The following is a 23,275-nucleotide window of genomic DNA, read 5'->3' as shown; positions in this document are numbered from 1 at the left end:
TAAGCAATCTGAATTCGCTGGCATGCAGGGAGACAGAAGTGGTGCTGACACACATGTCGCCTTTTGCCTTGATGAAAAATGCTTCGGATAATTCCCGAGCTAATCTATCTTTGCTCCTGCTTAGAATTTTGATTTTATCAAGCTGTGGCTCACAGTTCTCATCGTTTTGGTCCTTGCAAGAACGGCAATGGGCGGGTAGATTCAGGCATGAGTCTGATGCGTTTCCCACACTTCGTTCATGTTCCCTGGCACGGTCGTTAACACAACGCCCTGTCTGGCCAACGTACACTTTGCCACAAGAAAGGGGGATCTCATAGACCACACCCGTGGCACACCGAACAAAGGGCTTAGCGTGTTTTGTTCCATAGCCGGATGTTGCAGGGCCACTACTGCTGACTTTAGGGCACATCTTGGCCAGTTTACAAGGCGCAGAGAACACCATCGGGACGCCGTACTTGTTGCCCGCTCTTTTTAGGTTATGGGACACCTTATACGACTGCGCCTTAAAAGAGTGGGCAACAAGTACGGCGTCCCAATGGTGTTCTCTGCGCCTTGTAAACTGGCCAAGATGTGCCCTAAAGTCAGCAGTAGTGGCCCTGCAACATCCGGCTGTAGAACAAAACACGCTAAGCCCTTTGTTCGGTGTGCCACGGGTGTGGTCTATGAGATCCCCCTTTCTTGTGGCAAAGTGTACGTTGGCCAGACAGGGCGTTGTGTTAACGAACGTGCCAGGGAACATGAACGAAGTTTGGGAAACGCATCAGACTCATGTCTGAATCTACCCGCCCATTGCCGTTCTTGCAAGGACCAAAACGATGAGAACTGTGAGCCAAGGCTTGACAAAATCAAAATTCTAAGCAGGAGCAAAGATAGATTAGCTCGGGAATTATCCGAAGCATTTTTCATCAAGGCAAAAGGCGACATGTGTGTCAGCACCACTTCTGTCTCCCTGCATGCCAGCGAATTCAGATTGCTTAAAAATAAGGGACGAAATGCGTGCCGCCCACATTAATCTACCTTTGCTGTCATCTTTGTAATCTTGGCCTTTCCTTTTGTGATCTGTCGCAGATGCGTATGTGCTCACGGTCGTCTTTTCTTGTATGTTCTACGAAAAACGTGTTCAATAAACATAGCTGGAGTCAGCGCCCGTCCTGTCATGTCCTCTGTGTATTCGTCCTAAAAGTTAGCGCTGCTTAAATTTTAACGAAAGAAAATGCATAACCAACTAGCCCCGCAACGTGTTTTACTAAATGTCCTTTCTCGTCCGTGTCTTTTTAGCGCAATTCCCTTCTTTAAGTATGTACGACCGACTCGCCCAACAACGTGCTCTCTTGTCGAACACCTACTTTTCCTGCTCAGCAGACAGAGGCCCTGGGTTTTGCTCTACATCTCTCGCAAGCAAAAACATGTCTGAGAAAAGTGTGTGTACCCTCAACCGATCGCGGTCACATAGTACAGAAGGAGTAAGAGCATGCACACAGCTGCTTTGGGATCCAGCGCCGATTTTTAACGGTTTTCTATTAACAGAAAGATAAGAGTAACAAACCTGAGAAACAACATGACGTAAGCGTCCGGCTGTCATTTGCTCGCCAGATCCCGGTGTGGCTGGGTGCGAGAGGTGCTTATGTAGGTTATGCTTGTGCAGAGGGTTCCAGGGTTCCCAGTCAAAGACGTGTTCAAGCGCCGGTAGCGCTGCAAGGTCCAGCTGTGAAACGTCTGTCCAAAAAGCCAGTTCAGCAGGACAGACTTGCCGGTAGCGGCGTCACCATTCAGCGGCAGGCACGTCGATATCGCGGCAGCATCGAAAATTGCCATCATCTGCAAGACCTGAGAAAGAATATGATGTAAGCGTCTGATGCCATGTCGGCGCCAGACTCCGCATGTATTGTATTGATGCATATATCTTGGCATTTGTCCTTTGACTTTTGGAGCGCATGTACGTACTACGAGCGATTTTTGTGCGCTGTGATGTAGTACAATATTCTTAAGGGGGGGGGGGGGGCAGTGTCACGAAATTCGGCGCACATTCGGAAAGCCGGCGCGGCGAAGAAAGAATCTCGCGTACGCCGCAGATGACTCTCGCACGTGTGAGAAACGAACCGCGGTTACCAATGGAGAGCGCGTAGCCCTGGGTGTGTTGATTCCATAGCCACTTCACTCGCCGGCACGGCTAGAAAGGAATCACGTCCACGTGCGCCGCCGACGATTCGAGAAGCTTGGAGAATATATCACTCTGCCGATGGGGAGCGTGGCGTGCTGAGTGATGCCCTCTCCACTTCGCTCGCGCGCCGACGGCACTGGGTCGGAAGACGGAGCTCGAATTCTCTGGAAGCCATTCTCGACGCCTGACCAATAGTGACGCGCGCCGGGCGACAGGGTGAGAGAGTAGTTGTACGTTTAATATTGTGCGTATGTTCCTGCCTGGCGAGAAGAAACGAACAGACGCGGCGCGCACCAATACAGGGTGTTTTACCTAAGACTTCACGTTTAAAATTAGTGTTTTTGAGTTAGAAGACCGCTTTTTTTTTTTCGGGATAGCATTGTCGGCGAAGTAGCGCGTTAGAATTCAGCTAAGACGTCTTAGCTGTATTCTAATGCGCTACTTCGCTTACAAAGTTATGCCGAAAAAAAGCGCTCTTCTGACTCAAGCACACTAATTGTAAATGTTGCGTGAAGTATTAGGAAAAACACCCTGTACTAGCAGGCTGGTTAACTAAAATTCAATAGTTAAGTTTTTAATTATTCCTTTTAGGCGCCTTAATTATTGAGAGGCATGTAGACTCCCGTAAGTATTATCCATATCAGTTTTTAGAATTCCGAAAACGCGATTACCTTGGGCGCTGTGCCTCAACAAATTTTGGCTACATCGTGCAAAAATAGATGCGCTTTCGAAAAGCTTGCAAGGAAAGCAACCACTCCAATGCACACAACTCGCCGAAACAGCCGAAATTTGTTGGGCCACAGTGGCGTGTGTAACCTCCTTATCGAAATTTTAAGAGCTGTTATCGACATTACTTACGGTGGGCTGCACGCCTTTTAATAATAAAGGAGCTAAAAGGCAATACTTAAATAGTTAACTATTCAGTATTATTTAACCAGTGTGCTAGTTAGCACTTCTTCGCTGTATTCTTATGTGCTACAACCCTGACAATGCTGTGCCAGAAAAGCGCTCTTCTCACTCAAAAAGTCTTTTTTTAAAAATTGTATAAAGGTTAGGTGAAACACCCGTATATGAAGGACGTTAGGCGCAGTCTGTCAGCCCGTGACGCCTTAAAGTTTCGTAGAAGCGGTCCCGCACGACTCTCGGGCCAACACCACTCGCTAGCCACGGACCAGCGATGCAGTCTTGAGGACGGCCCCGCCGGATCCTCACGTCGTCGGACTCCGCCGTGCCCGTTGAACAAACTATGTTCTGTTTTGTTTCACTCTCTCGTGCATTAGTGCACTTTAGGTCCAAGGTCTCTCTCGTAATGCAACCTCTCTCTGGTGTTACGTTGCATGTGTTGCATTGTTTTGTGGAATCACTTCGTATGTGCTATTACGAGTGATTAGAAAATCCTGTGTATCCTCTTTTTGCTGTATCAAGCTTGTCTCCTTTGTGAACCTTTCGCTCTGACCAATACCTTGAACAGGAAAACAAACAACTAAGGGATAAGCTGGATGAAACTGAGCAGTATAAACGGCTCAATAATCTGGAAATCCAGGGTTTGCCTGGGAGTTGTGATGAGATATCAGTCGTCAAGCAAATTGGTGAACAGCTGGATGAGGTAATCGATGACAATGACATTGATATCTGTCACGAAGTTGATGTACCAAATTCAAGGGCAAAGAACATAATTGTCCGTTTCACGCGCAGAACTAAGCGTAATGCGGTTTTGGCCAAAGCAAGGAAGACACGGCTGACGACTGAAAAGCTCGGTTTCGAAGGAACAGCTAAACCGGTGTACATAAATGAACACTTGACGCGGAAAAACAAGCTGCTACTCGGGGCTGCTAACTCCCGCAAAAAGGATGTGGGATGGAAATTTGTGTGGTCAAGCAATGGAAAGGTTTTGGCCCGTCGAGGCAACCACAGTCTTGCATATGAAGTCGGTGGCCGATGTGGATCGCATGACACCGAGCTCGCCTATCGCACAATCAAGTGATAATTCTGGAGTGCAAGAAGATGGTGATTTCTCGCCGGGCAGTTAAACGGCTGTACCGATCACATGTTTTCGTTCCATGTACACGTTGTGTCGCTTGATCTCACGCCATGAATGGAAGGATGTCTGATTCTAATAGCTTTAAGGAAGACATCTTAAAGAATGCCTGGGTGCGTAAATCACTATCTTTGTTTCACTTGAACACCCGCAGTCTCCGAAAGAAGGGAGACCAATTAGCATTGTATCTAGAAGAGCTCTCTTGGGAATTTGGTGTAGTTTGCTTCACGGAAACTTGGTATATGAATCAATCTGATGTTTATCATTTTGACGGTTACAACCACATGGGTTTATTTCGCTCTGGAAAAAGAGGTGGTGGGGTTTCTTTATACACGAAAGTTGGTTTAAATTGCAGTTTACTACATGAATTTTGTGTTATGACCAATGATTTTGAAATACTGACAGCAGCTTGTAGAGACACCGTTATTATTGTTGTATATCGACCTCCTTCGGGCAAAACAAAGGATTTCCTTGAATACTTTGATGGAGTATTAACGCAGTTGTCAGTTTCTGGTCGATTTGGAATAGTTGTTGGGGATATTAACATTGATCTGCAAAGCGTTAGTAGTGTACAAAATGAATTCTATACTATGATGCTTTGTTATGGCTATGAAAATCGTATAGGCAGTGCCACACGTGTTACTGCAACATCGGAAACTCTGATTGATATCTGCTTCACTAATCTCGTTTCGGGCCGAATTGTTTCTGGGGTCCTTGCCGCAGATATTAGTGATCACCTGGCTATTTTTTTGTATTTTAGAAGACCTTTCCTCTAAGAAAGTTAATGAAACACAGTTTAAAACGAGAAAGATTAATGATGATACCTTGCAAGATTTTAGAGAATTAGTTCAGGAGGTAGACTGGTCTCAGATTATTAACGAGCAAGATTCAAACATTAGTTTCAATCTATTCTACTCTAAGATCAAAGAGCTCTACTCAAAGGCATTCCCAGCGTATTTTTGGAAAAAACATAAAAGGGCTCGAAAACCATGGATGTGCCCCGCGCTGTATGGTAAGATAAAACAAAGAAATAAATTGTTTGAGGACTGGCTGAAACACAAAGATGAATTAAAATTTAAGGAGTTTAAAATATATCGCAACAAAGTTAATGCAGAACTAAGGAAAGCTAAACGTGAGTATTACAACCGTAAATTTCACAGCGCGGATCAACCTCAAAAATTTTGGAAAGTCTACAAAGAAGTCACCAATATGACACCTGAATTCACCTGTCTCTCGGAGTTAAACACGCAGGGTGAAACACTCTGTGGTGTTGAACTTGGTGAAAGATTTAATAGCCATTTTTTTGACAGTTGCGATGGACCAGATGCGGGATAGATCAGATTTAGATCCAGTCACTTACATTAATACTTGTACACAAGGCACGCTTTTTTACACCCTACTGATGAAGGCGAGATCAAACGAGTTATTGATTCTTTAAAGAGCAATAGTGCTCCAGGTCCTGACGATATTAAGCCACTGCTAATCAAGTCAGTAGCCTCAACTCTATCCTCCCCGCTTGCACATATATACAATAGTATCCTGCGCAGTGGACGTTTTCCAGATGAGCTTAAAATCGCACGAGTAACAGTCATACATAAAGGCGGTTCAAAAGACGATCTTAACAACTGCCGCCCCATATCGCTATTAAGTGTTTTTGCGAAGATATTGGAAAGCCTTATACATAAACGACTTGCTGCATATTGTTACGGGACGGCGGGCCCGCGCAGAGAAAGGCACAGAGACTCAGACACAGGAGACTCAGACATAACCGGCCGCGGCGATTCTCCTTTGTTCTCTACCTCACGCGCTAGCGCCGCGCGCTCTCCCCTCGCGCTCGCCCCGCGCCTCTTCTTTATTTGTATACCGCAGCGCGCTCGTGGTTGCGAAGGTCGTATGCCGTTACATCTTTCCACCGGGGGGGGGAAGGGGGGGGGGGAAGATAAGAAGATAAGAGTCTCTTCCAGTCTCCAAGATAAGAGGGGGAAGACACCGCTGGTGTCCCCTAGCGCGTGCTTCGCTTTGCAGGCGGCATCGAACTCGTCCCGATGAGCCCGGGCTGAGGTTCTTCGCACCGGCGCAGCGTGGTGCGCAGGAGGCATCGTCACGTTGTGATGACAGTGTCGTCTGACACGAGACGGTCCCGGTAGATCCCGGGGCTTCTTTTAGGCGACTCCTCGCCGTACGAAAACTGCGAGGGCTTCTCGCACCGCGGGACTTGGGATTGCGTTCACGGAGCAGCGCTCCACTTAAGTGGCGGCATTCAGGAAGGGAGGCCTGGTGCTGGCACGGGAGGGCGGCACTAGGGAGGACGTGGGAGCCAAGTCGGGATCACGGTGGGTGCCGGAGACATAGCGCTTCATGTTGGAGACATGTTCCGGAAAAATGTGGTGTACACCGCGTGGTCGAAGCTCGGGGAGGGCTTCTAGACGGTACGTAACGGGGCCGAGCCGTGCAACTACACGGTAAGGGCCGCGGTATCGGGGCAAGAGCTTCGCGGCACGGCCAGTCGCGCGGATGGTGCGGCGAACGAGGACCAAGTCACCGGACCGAAAGGAGGGAGGTGGTGGTGCTGCAGCATTGGCCACTTGCGCACGCGCATGGGCCGTGAGAAGGTTGCGCTGAGCGTCGAGGCGGGCGGGACGAAGTCGTTGGGCGCAGTCAGTCGGTGACGCAGTAGGATGGCGAAGGCCCAACTGCGCGTCGAGAGGGATGGAGGGCGTTCTGCCATAGCCGACTGAGAACGGCGTGACATGCGTTGTTTCTTGAGCCGCAGTGTTGAGTGCAAAAGCTGCAGTAGAAACAAAACGATCCCAGTTTGTGTGGGACGGAGCGACGTAGGAGGCGAGTATATCCGTAAGGGTGCGGTTGACACGCTCCACGAGGCCATTGCACTGGGGATGATTGACGGATGTAGTGGAATGCGCAATGCCGAAGGAGCGGAGGGCACGCTCAAATTCTTGGGACATAAAGCAGCTCCCGCGGTCCGTGATGAGGCGTTGTGGCACACCATGCCGAAGAACAAGATGTTGTTCCACAAACAAGATGGCATGAGCGGACGACGTGTCGGGAACGGGCAGTGCTTCGACCCACTTGGAGAAGTAGTCGACCGCAACCAGAATATACCGGTTGCCGGCGCGTGTCTTTGGGAACGGGCCCAAATGATCCAGTCCAACCAGTTCGAAAGGTGAACTCGGCGGCGAAAACGCCTGCGGGGGTGGCTTGGTTACTCGTGTGGATGACTTCCTGAACTGGCACGTCTGGCAGGACGCCACGTGTTCCTTGACGTCTCTGGACATATTAGGCCACCAAAAGCGCTCCGACACTCGTGCGTAGGTTTTGCTGCGACCAAGGTGACCAGCCGTGGGAGCGTCGTGTAGGCCGCGCAAGATTTGCGACCGCAGTGTTGCCGGCACAACTGGCAACCACACGGGTGGTCGACCACGGAACCACTTCACATGACACAAGAGGTTATCCTTCATTTGATAGACCCGGCGCAGTTTGCGGAGACCTGCGCCGACGGCGGTGCCAAGGGAGTGGATTATGGCAGCAACGTCGGGATCTTGCGCTTGCGCAGTCCTGAGGTCCGTCAAAGCTGTCACGGAACAAGGGTGGCGAGAAAGGTAATCGGCATCCTGATGTGCAGAGCCGCGCCGATGCACTATGGTGAAATCATACTCCTGAAGTTGCAGGGACCAGCGTGCAATCTTGGCATTTAAGTGTTTGGCAGACTGCAGCCAAGTCAGAGCGCTATTGTCCGTGACGATGGTAAAGTGACGGCCGTACAAGTAGGGACGGAACTTCTCGACGGCCCAGACAACGGCGAGGCACTCGAGTTCTGAAGAGTGGCGGCGGCGCTCAACGTCGGAAAGCTGGCGGCTGGCATAACCTAGGACTTTATGGTCACCAGACTCGTCTTCCTGCAGAAGGACAGCGCCGAGCCCATCTTGGCTGGCATCCGTGTGGAGGACGATGGGGGCCCATTCGTTGTAATGGGCCAACGTAGGAGGCTCGAGGAGTGCGTGCTTGACGTCAAGGAACGCGAACTGTTGGGCCGGTGTCCAACTCCACGAAGCATTCTTCTTCAGTAGGGCGGTCAACGGAGCGCTTCGCTTGGCAAAGTTGGGTATAAAACGACGGAAGTATGAAGCAAATCCGAGGAAACTTTTGAGCTCCTTGGCAGTGGTGGGAGCTTCGTAAGCCGTAAGCGCTTTTAGCTTCTCCGGGTCGGGACGGATGCCATGCCGGCTCACAACGTGACCCAAGTACGTGACCTCTGCGAAACCGAAGAAACATTTCTTTGGTTTTAAGCGAAGCCCAGCAGAGGTAAGGGCTTCGAGGACGAGTTTGAGTCGCCTTTGGTGTTCATCAAACGTGGCCGCATAGACAATGACGTCATCCAGGTAGACCAGCGCCATAGTCCACTTCATATGGCCTAAGACGCGGTCCATGAGGCGCTGAAAGGTGGCTGGAGCATTTGAGAGACCGAACGGCATACGGTTGAATTGGTAGAGGCCGTCGGGAGTCACGAATGCCGTCTTTTCCACATCATCGGGGTGAACAGGCACCTGCCAGTAGACGAGAGCAGATCTAGGGTGGAAAAATAACGGGCCCCCTTCAGGCGGTCAAGTGCATCGTCGAGGCGGGGCAGCGGGTACACGTCGAGACGAGTGATAGCGTTCAACTTGCGGTAATCTACGCAGAAGCGGAGTGTTCCATCCTTCTTGCGCACAAGGACGACAGGGGAGGACCAAGGTCTACAAGAAGGGGCGATGATTCCCTGGTCAAGCATGTCGCATACGTGCTGCTGGATGACTCTCCGTTCAGCTGGCGCGACACGGCGAGGTTGGTGATGAATAGGCCCACGGTTTTCGGTGTTTATCCGGTGTTGGGCCCAGGAAGTGCACCCGAGTTCACTGGCGCTTAGAGCAAGGCAACTGCGATGCTGAGCAGCAAGGCCTTCAGAGAGGCGAGCTCCGCTCAGGTCAGGGTGGGCCCAAAGTTAAATGCGTCCCATGATAGGACCGCCGGCGCTGGAGTGTGGTGAGATGGTTTTTCATGCTGCAAAGACGCAACCGGTGATGCTGAGTCCAAGACTGACGCTGCACCCAATTGCGTGCCGGGAGTCAGCACGAGCGGTGCGCGGCTGATATTAAGCATTAACACGTGGGCCTCTCCATTGAGCACCGACAGAAGGCTTCGAGGGGAGGTGATCTCTCGGGCCGGAGCCGAACACCGGGTAGGTTCGAAAATCACATCCGCTGTGATCGGATTGTCAGACTTGGCATGCACCCAAGTTGCCGCACCCGGTGGCAGAGTCACGGCGGTCGCCACAGTCACGGTAGTGACGTCGACTGGCTTGACTCGACGTGGCCACTTCGTTCCGAGGTAGCGCACAGATCCTGAAGCACGCTTGGTCGCCGACACCAGGGACTGCCACAGGGTGACACCGACACTGGAAATCCAGCTAAGCCAACCCGGCCCACACAGAGTTTGGCTCGCACGTGGTTCTGTGGTGGTAAAATTTAGAACGACTCCGGCTTGCTGGCACCACCCGCACCCGAGGACCACTGGCCAAATAGGGCTGTCCGCGACAACAAACTCGGTGGAGATGGTCTTTCCGAGTGCTGTCACGTTGACGGTAACACGTCCGACTTGCTCCACCGGGGCGCCGTTAAAAGCTACGAGCCGGGTTTTGGCGGCTGGAAGAAGCAGGTGGGGCGCGTTGACAATAAGCGATTTGTCGAGCACATTAACAGCCGCTCCGGTGTCGACCAAGGCCGCTACGTGCCGATCAAGCAGGGCGACGTCAACGAGCACGTAGGGAGCTTCAGTTGTCATCGAAGCCGACGAAAGAAGGGGACGCGGCGAACTAAGGAGTGCGGGGACGGACTTTATCCGGGGGCACCGTTCCACCGAATCGTTTTCCGACGTCGGAGGGCCAGCACAGTCCCTCGCGTAGTGTCCCCTCAGGCCGCAGCGGAAGCAGGTCGTGCGGGTGTCATTACGCCTGCGTCGGGTAGAGGCCGCTGTGGGGACTGAGAACCGAGGAGTCTGCACCGGGACGCTGTGCTTGGAAGACGGTGGCGACCCCCGCGTGGCCAGCAAAGTCGATTCCGCCTCGACGGCGAGCGCCATGGCGGCGCGGCTGGACTGAGGAAGCCCAGAGCGGACCAAGCGCTGCACCTCAGGGAGTCGGATGGCGTCGACGAATGCCTCGGTGCCGACCAGGGCCACGGCGTTCTGAGGCGCCCCCGGCAACGACTGCAGAGCCAGGCGTTCAATGGCGGCGGCGAGGTCCTGGTATGTCTCCCCGGGCTCTTGACGGCGGACTCGCAGGCGGTGGTACTGCACACGGGGGTGACCTGAGGCACTGTAGTGGTCGGCGAGGAGGTCCGCCAGGACAGTATAAGAGCCCAGCTGGTCAGGCGGCACGTTCTGCAGCAGCTCAGTCGCGCGGCCTCTCAGTTTGGCGACGAGCATCCGTGCCTTCATCTGCTCGTCCCAGCCTCTCGCCGCCGCAATACTGTCCAGCTGGATGCGGTAAGCATCCCACGAAATGGTGCCGTCGAACGTGGGCAACTCCACGACGTCCAATGATGCGCCCGCGCCGAGCACGCTGTTGGCGGCTACGACCGCAGGTACAGCGACGGCAGAGCTGGGTACAGCGGTGGCGGGGACGTCCAGAGGCACCGGACCCGTGTTCGGCTCGACTGGCAGAAGGCGACGGAAGTCGCGCCGGATCACCTCCATCTCCCCAGCCTGGGCAGTCAGACGGGCCTCCCATGCGTCCATCCGCTGAGTAAAAATATCGAGGAGGCGCTCAATACCGGCGTCCAGCCGCTGCGGAGAACCGAGCCCCTCCGAGCGCCGAGGTGTAGCGATGCCGGCCGCGGCGTCGTCGGCGCCGTCGGCTGGTGGCGGAGTCCTGTCGACTGGCACGTCGGGGACTTGATTCTGGGAGCGGGTGAGCGGCATGATCCCACCGCTGCCACCAAATGTTACGGGACGGCGGGCCCGCGCAGAGAAAGGCACAGAGACTCAGACACAGGAGACTCAGACATAACCGGCCGCGGCGATTCTCCTTTGTTCTCTACCTCACGCGCTAGCGCCGCGCGCTCTCCCCTCGCGCTCGCCCCGCGCCTCTTCTTTATTTGTATACCGCAGCGCGCTCGTGGTTGCGAAGGTCGTATGCCGTTACAATATGCAACTGATTTTCATTGAATCTCTCCCAAACAGTTTGGCTTTTGCAAAAATAAGTCGACTGAAACAGCACTAATTCAGATTAAAGAGAAGATAATCGAGAATATCGAACAAAAGCTTTTTACAGTTGGTATCTTCCTCGACTTAAGGAAAGCGTTTGATTCCGTAAACCATCGCATACTAATCGAAAAACTAAATGCTTATGGAATTCGGTGACATGTCAATAACTTAATTCAAAGCTACTTAAGTAATCGAAAACAGTTCGTTAAACTGGGTGATTATGTGTCCGAATTGAGAACTATAAATAAGGGTGTACCACAAGGGTCAATCTTAGGTCCGCTTCTATTTTTGTTCTATATCAATGATATTGAAAATATTCCTTTCACTCAAGACATACTCTTGTATGCTTATGATACAAATGCTTTTTTTTTCCGGATCAAAATTGAAAGAAATAGAAGAAGCAGCCAACACTTGGCTATGTAACTTATCGAACTGGCTTATTAGCAATGATTTGCAGTTAAAGATCAAGAAAACAAAATATATCCTATTCAGAGCAAGAAACACACCTATTGACTACGAGATTAATCTCACCTTCCACACTGAAAGTTTGCAGCAAACAAAAACCATTAAATTCCTCGGTGTCCACTTTGAAGAGTTTCTGAGCTGGAATGAACATGTAAATCATTTGAAATTAAAAATGTCCAATGTAGTTGGAGCATTATGGAGGGTGAAGAACCTGATTCCAACTAGGTACAGATTAAATACATCCCATCCCACTTGACTTACTGTCTTTTGATCTGGGGGACTAGAGGTAACTTGCAAATGTTAACAGTCATGCAAAAGAAAGCCATTAGGGCTCTGGAAAGCTTAAATTATAATGAGAGCACAAGGCCTTTTTTCAACAAACATGGGATTTTTTATCTTGAACAGCTCTATTTATACAAACTTGCACTCTACATATACACCCAAAGGAAACAAAATTCTCACAGCTTTGATAATACATATCTCATGAAAAATGGCAGCTTTCGCTTCAGGAAAATAAATTACCACGTTTACGAGCAAATTATGGATTACAGAGTATGAAATACCTTATTCCCAACGCTTTAAACGAGAACGCGGTGTTAGCTGAAGCTATCAATTATCCTTCTATTCATACACTGAAAAGAATTTTGCGCGAAATTTTCATTGTGTGGTTGTAGTTGGGTTCACGGCTTTTGTGAATTTCTATAATGTGTACTTTCTAATCGAGTGACTGCTTTTGAGTGGAATGGACTATATTTGATTTATGTTCATCATACTTATTTGTTGTACATTATTGATTATAAGTGTCTCCCCTGGTGGATTCTGTATTTTTCTGATGGTTTCTGCACAGGGTTTTGCTAAAACAGTTTTTATTTTGTTTAAATATTGGCACGAGTGTTGTGCACAATTTCAAATATCATGTTAAATTGTTTTCGCTCAAAGTGCTTTGTTCGTTTTTCTTCGTTAGTTTATGATTTGCTTATTCGGAGTGCATCGCTACCAACTTTGTTATGGGGTCAGGGGACCCAACCAGGTGCAGGTTTTGTACCTTTTGTTCCCGGCCCTTAGTTTTCTGTACTGAGAACTAAAATGTTAATAAACTCAACTCAACTCAATACCCTGGCTTGGGACTGGTGAATATTGGGCAAAAAAATTTGCAGTTTCTGCCTGAGCTTGCCACATAGAGTCGAGGGCATCCCCTCTGAGACCGAGACCGCTACACCCACACGCTTTAAAAGTGCCTGCGAGAGCACTAAAAATGCGCGAAGGTGACAAGTACTAGCCAGGCAGCTAGCTCTAGGGTTCTTCATATCCATGTGAAAAGGTATAGCTTCTAACTATGACTTTTCTTTTCATGCAGCTGGTGGTAATCTACCGGAAGGAACCAGCATTTGTTTCTGAACATCCTGTCAGCGCACCTGAAAGTGTGGAGCGCCCTTCACCGGCCTAAGAAATTCCCTTGAAAGTAGCAAGAATGTGCAGCTGAGATTTAGTTTCATTTTATGCATAACCTTCGTAGCTAATAAAAATATAGTTGTGCTCTCATACTTATAATTCCCTGCATAACTTGCTTATGCTATTTCTTGTATGGTCTTCTTAATTAAAGCTTTTTGACAAGACTTTTTAATGTATATTTATCAGGCAGTGTAGCAAGCTACTACAGATCTATTAGCTATTAGCTTACTTTCACAGTGTCGTTTTGATACCATTTGCATGACGCAATGAGAATCTGTTCCTTCTATATTTCTTCAGATACACGCGCTTCCTCCTTTACTATTTCTGGTTACACACTACACCCATCAAACAAAGCAGTTGGCATAGAAAGCAGCCTATTTTCCCTCCAAAGATGTTGTGGTCTTTGTAGCCATTCTTTGCAGGCAGTTGTTTTATTCAAAGCGAGCTTTGTATTAGAAGCTATGATCAATATACATCCTGCAATTTGTGTTTGATTTCAGTGAATTACTTCATGTAGCAAGTGGTATTACTATTACCGCTAGCTAGCTGTGTGCTACATCTGCTGTTAACTGCTTTAATTGACTTTGTGGATGCTTAATTCATCATGTGTAGCACACCTCCACTGGCAACCTGGGCTCAAATATAGTATTTGTATGTGTACGAACTTCGTTCCTGTAGCTTTTTACGCACACTTGTTCATTCAGGCATTCGAGTACAAGTTACAGTGTACCGACACGACACATTTCACATTAAAAGCATGTCTTGTAACTGAATGTCGAACATGCTGCCCCTGGCTATAAAACATGAGTGTGTAATATAGAGCAAACCTGAAGCAATTTATACTGGATGTCAGAGCTAAATGTGACCAATGTTTTTTTTTTAAATACAGTTTTCTAGCCTAGTGAAACAAATGGAGGTCTACAGACAGTCGCGTGGCCTAGACCCCAGCATTTTTCTTTATCTGAAATTAATTATTCAGTAAGACTAATTAACAAGTTTTTTAATATCGCCTTCAGAGAACAAAGCGTAAATTCAGAAGTTAGAGATTGCCTGCAAAAATAGCTTAAAGGTCGCTAAATAAAGCTGCATAGTGGTATTTTGGTACAAACGTCGGAGCCAGCTGTCCTTCAAAATGACCTATAACTTCTAAATTTACAGTTTGTTGCTCAAACCAGTAAATGAAAAGTTATCTTTACTACCTTTCTAACTTTCCAGACCGAAAAAAAAACACTGCAAACTAAGCCACAAAACTTTAAACTGCCTCAGTTGGTTTCATTGGGCTTGGACACTGCCGTCTTCTTTGAAGCTTAAGCAAAGCCGAAAGTTGGGCAAGTTGGATAACGTTCATGATGAAAAAATTGCGCAAAAGATAGAGCAAAATAGCTGAGTTGCGAGTTGGCGCTTGTCTGCGTCTTTTTCTTTCCGTCCCTCGTGTTCCTTTTGTGCTATTTTTTTTCATCACGTTCTTTGAAGCTTGGTTTCTTTTAGCTGGGACAAGAAGTATAGAAGAAAAAAAAACACATACCATCCAGCATAAAAAACGGCGTTTTGTCAAGGTTCGAAAGAGAACTTTGACCGTCATGGGTGTCACTTGACAGGTGTACGCTAATCTTGTTACTGCACAATTTACGGTACTACCATTCTGCAGAACTTGGCAAGCAGTCATGTGAAAAGAAGCATATCATGTTAAAATGGCTACAGCACTTATTCTGTGATTTGTCATGACGGTTTAATGATGTTCAAAAGTAAACGGCACATACAGCGTGGCAAATGGCACATCTGACCTCATGTCACAGTCGCTAGCATGTGTGCTCTAACCTTCTTGCCGCAGAATGCATTGCACCTCTTCACTGCAGGGCACGTTCACCATGGAGGGGTACAGCACATGTTGCAGCAGCAAAGTTAGCGCACACAAGCTGCGTTTTTATGCTGGATATTTTTCTTACACTGCAGTATACCAGGTGTCCCAGGTAAACACGGCCTCCGACAGCATGGCGCTTGCACTTGGCACAGGACATATAAGCGAATTTTTATTTGGTGCGCTCAAGTGCCATCACGATCAATCATTAAGTTTTGAATTTTAATAAACAGCTATTTCATTTAAAATAATTAACCAACTATGCACTACAATAAAAATAATGCAGATTAATCCACTCGACACTCAACAGCATTGAGTTTGCGTGCCTACGACCCCCAGTCTTACTAAAAACAAGGTGACATTTTCGGCACCCTTGATGTGCATATATAGTAGACTGACACACGCTTTAAAACATTACAAGGTTGCTTTAAAACCTGTAAGCCCATGTTATGTTTTGTGGCGAACGGTACACAAGGCTAGCAGAAGCGCATTTCGCGGTGCCTGCGGTGACTGGGCATGCGCCGTTACCAAGGCAACCAGTACCATATATACCCGCTATATACACCAGAGTCGCGCCGCGCAGCTGGGATATAAGCCACCATGGAAGAAGGAAGCGCACCATGGAAGCGCACCATAAGCGCACCATGGAAGAAGGTGAGCGGCCGTGCTCGTCTCGGCTGCAGTACAGGCAGCGTGAAATTGAGTCTTCCGATCCAGAAGTCGTCGCATGGTACAAGGCCGGCGACAGCGTGAAAACGAGGCGAGAAAGGCTAAGCGGACGGCCGAGACGCCCGAAGAACGAGAGGAACGTCTCGCGAAGAGACGCCGCCGAGCTTCTTAACGACAACGACGCCCGAAATGTCAGTACACGAAACTGCTTTCACTCCATATATCCTGGCCTGGCTGACATAAGCTACTGCCAATTTTTTTAAGCGTTTGTCAGTGAACTTTATAAGTATATAACTTCTGGTTCATATTGCCTTGCTCGCAACAGTCATATATTTATATTGTTACAGGCGCAAAAACTTTGGGTAAGGTCGTTTCACGCCAGGCACAGCAGGCGTACTAAGTCTCTAACCGATGGCGTCCAATAGATCCAACTTCCACCACGTTCGTATTTCAATTCCTTCGTCTTTGCTCGTCCGTGGCATTTGCCCCTGCGCAGACGAAGCCCCCCGGGCGAGTAATGTTGTGTCCCTAGAGGGGCATGGCTTCAGACGAGCGACATGTGAGAGTTCAGTTTTGGCGGAACGGCAACCAGTTGCAGTGAGGCGCGCAATCTGATATGTGAGGTCAATAATTCTGGCCGCAACCTCGTAATGGCCACCGTAGTGGACCAGCAGTTTTTGGTGCAAGCCGCGGCGCCTGACTGGGCGCCAAAGCCAGACAATATCGCCTGGAACGTAGAAAACATGCCGGTGGTGGCTATCGTTGCGGTCCTTGAAGCGCTCTTGAGAAGCAATGGATCGCAGGCGGACAATCCGATGAGCTTCTTCAGCTAAAGAGAGGATTTCGGCGATACACAGGTTGTCACTAGGGTAAAATGGTAGGATGGTCTCCAGGGTGTAGCAAGGCGAGGAAGCATAAAAGAGGTAGAATGGACTGTATCCGGTTGTTTCATGGGCGGTGACTTTGAAGGTATATGTGATGAAGGGCAGTGTGGTGACCTGGTTCATATGGTCAGAGTCCCCATATATGGCAAGCATGTAGGTGAGTGTATTGTTTATGCGTTCCGTCAAACCATTTGTCTGTGGGTTACATGGTGTTGAGTGCCGGTAAGTAAGAGCGCACAAACGTAGCAGCTCTTCAATGATATCGGCCGTGAATTGGCGGCCTCGAACACTGATTTCCACTCGCGGTGGCCCATGCTGTAAGAGGGCAGAGTTCAGAAGAAATAGCGACACTTGATGCGCGGTAGCCGATGGTAGAGCAACCGTTTCACAATAACGTGTCAGGTAGTCCGCAAAGACCACACGGCTCGCACATGCAATACCTTGCTCCCGATCATCGTGGCGTTGAACCAAAACAGCGCCGATGCTAACACCACTAACATTAGTATGAACTTCTGTTGGTGCTGAGGGTTCGAAATGCCAGAGGACAAGATGTGAGGTCACGAGAAACTTCAGTTGGCGGAAGGAGGCATTGCTCTCGGGAGTCCATTCAAACGAAGCTCCTTTGTGGAGAACGCACGTCAGCGGATAGGCAATGTCGGCAAAGCGGTGAATGAAACGCCGCAAAATAGGAAAGACTCCACAGCTGCTGTCTTCTTAAGGTCTGGCCTCAACGACGAGATGGCCGAGCACCAACGCTTGACGCTCGCGTTGGTGCAAAGTCATGACTTCGAATTGGCCGGCATATGCAAGCAGTCTGATATACGAGCAAGACGCTCATTATGTTCGTCGAACGTTTTACGAAAAAAATTGGCGGGGGCTTAGCTTTGGTTAAGCCTGGTAGGTTACGAAAGCAAAAGCGCAGCGCCTCCAACTGAAGGAACGCAGTGCGCCGCGTCTACAGGTCACGCGTGGCTACCGGCCGCCGCTGCGCGACGACTCAAAGCGTCTTCGGTAATTTTTTTTATATTTTGTTTGATTTTGTTGCGACTGAGAGAAAGAAAACATAGCTGCATGGTATGACGTCACAGCGGCAGTAGCGCCACAGGTGCGCAGCGCGGCAAACACACACCGTAACTGCAGCCGGGCTCTCTGAAGGAGCGAGTTGGTCGCCCATAATCTACAGCTGGTATGACGTCACAGCGCCAGTAGCGCCACAGGTGCGCGGCGCGGCGTAACTGCAGCCGGGCTATCTGAAGGAGCGAGTTGTCGCCCATATTCACTCCGCTAAAGGTCAAACGTAACTGCGGCCGGGTCACGCGAAGGCTTGAAAGTGCGAGTAGTATTGCTTTCGCAATCAAAGACGCCGTCATCAAGATAGCATAGACAAATATCCCATTTCATGCCGCGCAACACCGTGTCCACAAATATCTCAAAAGTCGCAGGCACATTGCAAAGTCATGACTTTGAAATAGATCTTTTATGTCAATAGAAAAGGCCTTCAGATCATTATCATGGTGAGAGCTCAAGAAGTGAACCTTTTTTTGAACTGCTCACAGCAAAGGGATCATCAACGGTTAATAATTTTAACTTGTCGCTCACAAAAGTTGCAAGTGGCTTCAGCCATGACTTTTTTTCAGATACTATAACCCGGAAAGGTATTCCAGGCTTATGGGTCTTAGCAGAGAAGAACACATGCCCGCTGAGACGACTTGCAGACAAAATGCTGCCTGCCTGCGTGTCCAGTTTAAGCGACTCACAAATACTCACAGCTTGTTTTTTGGTCAAGGATATGTTGGTGTTCACCCTTCTGTCGAAAATGGTGTCCAGAGAGCTGTAGGCTCTCGAGTTGAATTTCCCCGCCGGGAGCACCGTAGAACCACCTTCTTTATCGGAAGGAACCAGAAATAGCTCCTTGTCTCAGAGAAAGCTGACAGTTTCACGCACCGCAAATTTCTTGGATGACAGTTGGCGCTTAAGCAAGACATCGACGCCTTCAGATATGCATGTGGTCTTGTCCGAGTCAGGTGCTTGTTGTCCGATCAGTCTCACTAGCCCGAGAAGTTCTGCTGAAGACTACTTGGGTTCTACGGCGAATTTCGGTCCCAGGCTAAGATTCAGCACGTTATTCGGTAACCTAACGTCGCCAACCATGTGGACCGGGTTACACGGTCTTACTGTCTTCTTTGGCAACCATGACCGCAACACGAGCAAGCATCGTTACCACATGAATTCCGTCGTGCTGTCCAGGACTCGAAGTCATTCTTTCCACGTGCTATTCGACGCTTTACTTCAACACAGCCGCAGGAATATGGCGTCCTTGAAGAAACGGAGTTGTCTCTCCCATTCTGACCTCAGAAGCTTGAGCATCCGTATTCCGTGGCCGGATCAAAGAGCCAGGCCACCGAACATACTGAGGACGTCCGGTGGCAGTATCTTGTGGCGGATGCAAAAGGAAACGATACGAGACCGGCAGATCGCACTGGCAGCAAGAAACAGGAGCAGAGTTGGGTGGCAGTCGAAACAATTAGGAGAGCGCGAAGAACAACAGATGAAGTTCACAAGAGTGACACAGCGGGCTAGTTGGTAATGCATATCTCGAAAAAGGGCACACAAACACGGGCGCTGACTAACAACTGAAATTTGATTTCGAAGCAATACGTGCAGTTATGTCAAAAAATACGAATATGATGACTAGAGGCCGGATTTTTAGGCACTAAAAAGCACGTTTTAGGCGCCATAAAAAGACAGCTAAAATTGCATTTTAGGCACCTAACAGAGAAAAATAGGCACTATAAACTTTATCAAAAGTGCACACAGTTCCGAACTTCAGCGCGCAATATCTGCCGTAAAATAAAACAAACACAGCAGGAATGATTTGGGACCTTAACCAAGGTGCGAACGTTAAAAGCCGTTTTTTTTTAAGGCTGTCGCGCTACTTTTCGTACAATACACATGCTTCAGCAGAGCAAAAGGGACGGTTACCAACCCTTTTAAAACACTTTGGTATACCTCGAAACAAACAATTCGCTTGTCGTGTACAAAAGTAGAAACAATGAACACCTTAACAGGAGGTTATGTATTTAGAAATTGATAGAAACATTGTCAATTCAAAGCATCTGAAAAATGAGTTCAGTCTTCGCTCACACAAGAATTTAACTTATTTATTGCAGGCATACACGATGCTTCAACATTAAAAAATATGTTGTCATTTGTGTAAACAGTGTTTTATAGTTTGTGGCTTCACGTGTCTGGAGCCACGCGACAATAAAATGGTGCTTGCCATTAGAAGGGTCTGGAAACCATAAATACGAGGTGCTAGAAAATGTTACACACTGCTGCTTGATGCGGAATATGCCGAAAAGAATCATAGTTTGCAGGGGCCTACGTACATCCACGAGGATCCATGGTAAAATAAACAATCCATCTAGAAATTAATGTTAAAGCTATGGAAGCAGTAGCAGAAAAGCACGAATGCGCTTTCATATGCACGCACGACTGCCAGCTGTGTAGTGTTGCCTGCTCCAACAAGGTTACTGCCAAATGCCATTTGATGAAGATGGCATGCGGTTGGGGCACAAGGAACGAAATTAAGGCAGGTTACCCAGGTGGAAATTTTAACCAGTTAAACTGTTTCCAGCAGGTTTATGGAACATTTTACAGTTAGTTTCAATTGGAACCAACTGGGAATTATTTGGACGAACCTATAACTTACTCCGTATACTTTCCGAAATGTGGTGCCATCTGGTCAACTACCACTTTAACGGCCAAAGTCATCAACAAGCTGCCACGATAAAATGGCAGAAAATAGGAAAAAGGTTGCTTCGATATTTTCGGCTGACGCGGTTGGTATTGTGTACGCAGCCGCCGTAGGTGCAGTGTTCACCATAGCCGACTGACGAGGTCATCTAATGTTGCCACGTGTGTGTTCTACTCAAAACCGAAATGGATTCGAAAGCAAACAGAATCTGAAAGCAAAACCACAGCGTATTTCAGGCCCCTTTTCTCTAAAATAGGGCATTTTCAGGCACCGACGTCGGAAATAGGCATTTATAGGCACTGCCACCCAAAATAGGCATTCATAGGCACTATAAAAAGAGTATTAAACATATTGTCAACACCTAATTCGTGCTCATATGTAAAAATGGTGCGCCTACGAAGCGTTGAAGAAAATAGGCATTTGCCTAAAATCCGGTCTCTAATGATGACAAAACAGGATATGATATGAGCCTAAAAGCGATAAAATCCTACGGTGTAAAGGACCGTGATTATGTAATGACACGTAAGAACGATAAAACACTAAAAACGATTAAAAAAATTCGCAGTGGCTTAGCTTGGTTAAGCCCGGTAATTGCGAAAGCAATATCCGTACCTACGCCATGGTTCAGCGGGTAGTATAGCTGGTGATGGTGCTTGTGGTTAGACTTGTGGCGATGCATCTGTTATACAATCCAATCCAATGTAATCTAATGTAATCTAATCTAATCCAATCTCTTCTAATCCAATCCAATCCAGTCCAGTACAATCCAGTCCAGTCAGGCCGCCGTTCATGTGCACCGTCGTCGCACACGGACGGCGCGAGATCGCGAAGCAATGTTAAGCCGCTGGTGGTTGGCACAGCTACTGCTTTCTAGCGACGTGAGTCGAGCCTAATCTCTTCAGCGTAACGCCACAATCGCGCTCCTAGCGGAGAGCGCAGGGGTTAGGCGCCGGTGGTGGCACCGCCGCGGCTTGCGACCATGGAGGAAAAAAAAACTGAGGAGGGAGCATGACGTCACGCGGCCAGCGTTCGCAAGCCGAGTGTTTTGAAGTCGTTTTCTCCCTCAGTTTTTCGCTCTCCGAGCCGGTCCTTTATGTTTTGATTCTGGTACGTTTTAGTGCGCGCGTATGCGCGACCCGCGGCGCGGGCGTCTACAGCAAGGAAAATGATCTACAGTTAGTCTGCCGCGCTAATCGGCGCATGCGCGCGCGCAGCGGGGCTAGACTTTACCGCACGCTGTCACATGGTACGATCACGGGGGGGGGGGGGGGGGGACACTGTCTTTTTTTTGCTATATCTTTACTTGTTAAGACTAGGCTTCAAGGTTGTCGCCGGACGCTCCCTCCTCAGTTTTTTTTCCTCCATGCTTGCGACGGCGCGAGTCGGTCGCCCTTCTCTTCGGCGTGACGTCACAAATCACCTGTTGCGCTCCTAGCGGAGAGCGCAGAAGTTAGGAGCCGGTGGTGGCACCGCCGCGGTACAGTGAACTAGAATAGGGGTAGTGTGCTCACTGGCCAGGCTGGAGTGAAGCCACTGGTGTCGCAAAACGGCAGCGGCCGGTGGCGGCGCTGCTGTCGTGTTCACTGTAGGGAGGCCGGGGGAAAGCGGTCCAAGCGCATGCGTGATAAAAGGGCGCGTTGTTGCCACAAGATCGTGCTTGCGCGGAGTAAACTAGCTTGCATCATGTGTTTTGCTCAACATTAGCAGATGAAGGTTTAATTAGATTTCAAGAAATGCTTCGGCGCGGCAGACAAGGACAAAACGTAGAATGACACCACAGAGCGCCAACGTTTTGTCCTTGTCTGCCGCGCCGAAGCATTTCTTGAAATATGTATGACCAACTGGCCTACAAAACAACCCTTCTCAGCGTTTAATTAGATCCTGATCTGCGCGAAGGCAGGGCGGGTCTAGCGCGTGGAGCGCAGCGGCTGCCACTTTGAGACTCCGAGAACTCATCGGCTCAAATTGCGAACACGACGCTCAGTATCGTCCTACCAGCGCGACTTTAAGCGAATGCTTTGAGCACACCAGTTCGGTTACGGCGTGTTGTACTATTCCAAATATTAAAGACAAAGATCGATTCAGATCATTTCCAATTACTGCTGTGAAATTCTACACATGCTCGCAAATCCAACCCTGGCGTTCCACTACCTTGCAGTTAATTTCGCGACTCGCTCATGCTTTTTGATTTGCCTGTACCCACCCATTTCTTTGAATTTGCATGCAGTAACTCCTCTCCCATAGCATCAGCCCAAGGGCTAATTTTCAGCAGATTTGAAATGAAACAGTACACAAAGCCATCAACTTCAAATTGGGCAAAGACAAATTTATTTACTTTGTTTGCGATAAGCAAAGAGGGAAAGCAACTGTGGCAGTGCTTCAGCTACGGCTCAACTTCAAGTGCTTGGCCCGTTCACGTCTGCTGGCCTCGCAGTATTCACTCCTTTCACAAAAAGGTGAAGCCTGGCTACGATGTAAAATTTTACAATTTCCTTCGAAAGATCTTCTTTGAGAAGATGGCAACCGACCTCTTTACACAATCTTGCCCTACCACGTGCAGCACATCAAAGATGCTCTCTGAATGGAGTTGGCTTTGGCTGAAGCATTCGGTAGAAAGGTTCTCAAGCTTCAGCACAAAATCATACAGCTGTGCGGAAGGGTAGATGAGTCCACCCCTGTCGCAGTATCTTGTGTACCTTTCCAGCTGAAAACTGTCATCCGTGGATAGTTA

The 23,275-nt window shown here is 48.8% G+C and overlaps 1 protein-coding gene across 5 annotated transcripts in view; it reads right to left on the bottom strand.

The window, feature by feature from the left end:
- Positions 1-23,275, bottom strand: part of LOC149349077 (octopamine receptor beta-2R-like) — a 507,633-nt gene that overhangs the window by 56,200 nt on the left and 428,158 nt on the right. For 3 of the 5 annotated variants that reach the window (XR_016289954.1, XR_016289952.1, XR_016289953.1), the window contains exon 2: positions 1,547-1,827. The exons of the other annotated variants lie outside the window; for them this stretch is intronic. The gene's annotated coding sequence lies outside the window, so the exon portion shown is untranslated. The remainder of the gene's footprint in view (positions 1-1,546; positions 1,828-23,275) is intronic. 5 annotated transcript variants of the gene reach the window in all.

This window comes from Amblyomma mixtum, chromosome 3 (genome assembly GCF_055824585.1).
Source record: "Amblyomma mixtum isolate Tamu chromosome 3, ASM5582458v1, whole genome shotgun sequence".
NCBI lineage: Eukaryota > Metazoa > Arthropoda > Arachnida > Ixodida > Ixodidae > Amblyomma > Amblyomma mixtum.
This window is presented reverse-complemented; position numbering and strand designations above follow the sequence as displayed.